At 42.4% G+C, this 2,500-nt stretch overlaps 9 non-coding genes across 9 annotated transcripts in view; all 9 read left to right on the top strand.

The window, feature by feature from the left end:
- Positions 1-63, top strand: part of LOC143757583 (5S ribosomal RNA) — a 119-nt gene extending 56 nt beyond the window's left edge. Inside the window, exon 1 of the ribosomal RNA XR_013210655.1 lies at positions 1-63. This exon is cut by the window's left edge and continues 56 nt beyond it. This is a non-coding gene — a ribosomal RNA (5S ribosomal RNA).
- Positions 64-237: 174 nt separating this feature from the next.
- On the top strand, positions 238-356 carry LOC143758535 (5S ribosomal RNA). Its single transcript, XR_013211585.1, has one exon. It is a non-coding gene; the product is annotated as a 5S ribosomal RNA (ribosomal RNA).
- A 178-nt stretch (positions 357-534) lies between these two features.
- On the top strand, positions 535-653 carry LOC143758233 (5S ribosomal RNA). The gene has a single exon (XR_013211286.1). It is a non-coding gene; the product is annotated as a 5S ribosomal RNA (ribosomal RNA).
- Positions 654-822: 169 nt separating this feature from the next.
- On the top strand, positions 823-941 carry LOC143757582 (5S ribosomal RNA). Its single transcript, XR_013210653.1, has one exon. It is a non-coding gene; the product is annotated as a 5S ribosomal RNA (ribosomal RNA).
- A 169-nt stretch (positions 942-1,110) lies between these two features.
- On the top strand, positions 1,111-1,229 carry LOC143757580 (5S ribosomal RNA). Its single transcript, XR_013210651.1, has one exon. It is a non-coding gene; the product is annotated as a 5S ribosomal RNA (ribosomal RNA).
- Positions 1,230-1,408: 179 nt separating this feature from the next.
- On the top strand, positions 1,409-1,527 carry LOC143758232 (5S ribosomal RNA). The gene has a single exon (XR_013211285.1). It is a non-coding gene; the product is annotated as a 5S ribosomal RNA (ribosomal RNA).
- Positions 1,528-1,696: 169 nt separating this feature from the next.
- Positions 1,697-1,815, top strand: LOC143758231 (5S ribosomal RNA). Its single transcript, XR_013211284.1, has one exon. It is a non-coding gene; the product is annotated as a 5S ribosomal RNA (ribosomal RNA).
- A 169-nt stretch (positions 1,816-1,984) lies between these two features.
- LOC143757579 (5S ribosomal RNA) lies at positions 1,985-2,103 on the top strand. The gene has a single exon (XR_013210650.1). It is a non-coding gene; the product is annotated as a 5S ribosomal RNA (ribosomal RNA).
- A 178-nt stretch (positions 2,104-2,281) lies between these two features.
- Positions 2,282-2,400, top strand: LOC143758230 (5S ribosomal RNA). The gene has a single exon (XR_013211283.1). It is a non-coding gene; the product is annotated as a 5S ribosomal RNA (ribosomal RNA).
- The last annotated feature ends 100 nt before the right edge of the window (positions 2,401-2,500 follow it).

Raw genomic sequence — 2,500 nt, 5'->3', positions numbered from 1 at the left:
CAGGGTCGGGCCTGGTTAGTACTTGGATGGGAGACCGCCTGGGAATACCAGGTGCTGTAAGCTTTTTTGATTTAAAAAAAAAAAAAAAAGAGTCCCTGTGCTTCTTCAGAAAGCCTTTAAAAGTCTCTGAGATTCTTCAGAGAGCATGAAAGAGTTTGAGTTTTTTCAAAAGTTCTTCTTAGTTTTCTTCATTAATGGTCTAACCTTTTAAATAGCCCAATTTTGGCAGCAGTTTTCGCTTACGGCCATACCACCTTGGTCACGCCCGATCTCGTCTGATCTCGGAAGCTAAGCAGGGTCAGGCCTGGTTAGTACTTGGATGGGAGACCGCCTGGGAATACCAGGTGCTGTAAGCTTTTTTGATTTAAAAAAAAAAAAAAAAAAAAGAGTCCCTGTGCTTCTTCAGAAAGCCTTTAAAAGTCTCTGAGATTCTTCAGAGAGCATGAAAGAGTTTGAGTTTTTTCAAAAGTTCTTCTTAGTTTTCTTCATTAATGGTCTAACCTTTTAAATAGCCCAATTTTGGCAGCAGTTTTCGCTTACGGCCATACCACCTTGGCCACGCCCGATCTCGTCTGATCTCGGAAGCTAAGCAGGGTCGGGCCTGGTTAGTACTTGGATGGGAGACCGCCTGGGAATACCAGGTGCTGTAAGCTTTTTTGATTTAAACAAAAAAAGAGTCCCTGAGCTTCTTCAGAAAGCCTTTAAAAGTCTCTGAGATTCTTCAGAGAGCATGAAAGAGTTTGAGTTTTTTCAAAAGTTCTTCTTAGTTTTCTTCATTAATGGTCTAACCTTTTAAATAGCCCAATTTTGGCAGCAGTTTTCGCTTACGGCCATACCACCTTGGTCACGCCCGATCTCGTCTGATCTCGGAAGCTAAGCAGGGTCGGGCCTGGTTAGTACTTGGATGGGAGACCGCCTGGGAATACCAGGTGCTGTAAGCTTTTTTGATTTAAACAAAAAAAGAGTCCCTGAGCTTCTTCAGAAAGCCTTTAAAAGTCTCTGAGATTCTTCAGAGAGCATGAAAGAGTTTGAGTTTTTTCAAAAGTTCTTCTTAGTTTTCTTCATTAATGGTCTAACCTTTTAAATAGCCCAATTTTGGCAGCAGTTTTCGCTTACGGCCATACCACCTTGGTCACGCCCGATCTCGTCTGATCTCGGAAGCTAAGCAGGGTCGGGCCTGGTTAGTACTTGGATGGGAGACCGCCTGGGAATACCAGGTGCTGTAAGCTTTTTTGATTTAAAAAAAAAAAAAAAAAAAAAGAGTCCCTGTGCTTCTTCAGAAAGCCTTTAAAAGTCTCTGAGATTCTTCAGAGAGCATGAAAGAGTTTGAGTTTTTTCAAAAGTTCTTCTTAGTTTTCTTCATTAATGGTCTAACCTTTTAAATAGCCCAATTTTGGCAGCAGATTTCGCTTACGGCCATACCACCTTGGCCACGCCCGATCTCGTCTGATCTCGGAAGCTAAGCAGGGTCGGGCCTGGTTAGTACTTGGATGGGAGACCGCCTGGGAATACCAGGTGCTGTAAGCTTTTTTGATTTAAACAAAAAAAGAGTCCCTGAGCTTCTTCAGAAAGCCTTTAAAAGTCTCTGAGATTCTTCAGAGAGCATGAAAGAGTTTGAGTTTTTTCAAAAGTTCTTCTTAGTTTTCTTCATTAATGGTCTAACCTTTTAAATAGCCCAATTTTGGCAGCAGTTTTCGCTTACGGCCATACCACCTTGGCCACGCCCGATCTCGTCTGATCTCGGAAGCTAAGCAGGGTCGGGCCTGGTTAGTACTTGGATGGGAGACCGCCTGGGAATACCAGGTGCTGTAAGCTTTTTTGATTTAAACAAAAAAAGAGTCCCTGAGCTTCTTCAGAAAGCCTTTAAAAGTCTCTGAGATTCTTCAGAGAGCATGAAAGAGTTTGAGTTTTTTCAAAAGTTCTTCTTAGTTTTCTTCATTAATGGTCTAACCTTTTAAATAGCCCAATTTTGGCAGCAGTTTTCGCTTACGGCCATACCACCTTGGTCACGCCCGATCTCGTCTGATCTCGGAAGCTAAGCAGGGTCGGGCCTGGTTAGTACTTGGATGGGAGACCGCCTGGGAATACCAGGTGCTGTAAGCTTTTTTGATTTAAAAAAAAAAAAAAAAAAAAGAGTCCCTGTGCTTCTTCAGAAAGCCTTTAAAAGTCTCTGAGATTCTTCAGAGAGCATGAAAGAGTTTGAGTTTTTTCAAAAGTTCTTCTTAGTTTTCTTCATTAATGGTCTAACCTTTTAAATAGCCCAATTTTGGCAGCAGATTTCGCTTACGGCCATACCACCTTGGCCACGCCCGATCTCGTCTGATCTCGGAAGCTAAGCAGGGTCGGGCCTGGTTAGTACTTGGATGGGAGACCGCCTGGGAATACCAGGTGCTGTAAGCTTTTTTGATTTAAACAAAAAAAGAGTCCCTGAGCTTCTTCAGAAAGCCTTTAAAAGTCTCTGAGATTCTTCAGAGAGCATGAAAGAGTTTGAGTTTTTTCA

The sequence above is a fragment of the Siphateles boraxobius genome, unplaced genomic scaffold, assembly GCF_051911475.1.
Source record: "Siphateles boraxobius isolate OS27281-9 unplaced genomic scaffold, OSU_SipBor_1 307, whole genome shotgun sequence".
In the NCBI taxonomy this organism is placed as follows: domain Eukaryota; kingdom Metazoa; phylum Chordata; class Actinopteri; order Cypriniformes; family Leuciscidae; genus Siphateles; species Siphateles boraxobius.
The sequence above is the reverse complement of the archived record's forward strand: the minus strand, read 5'-3'. Positions and strand labels throughout refer to the sequence as shown.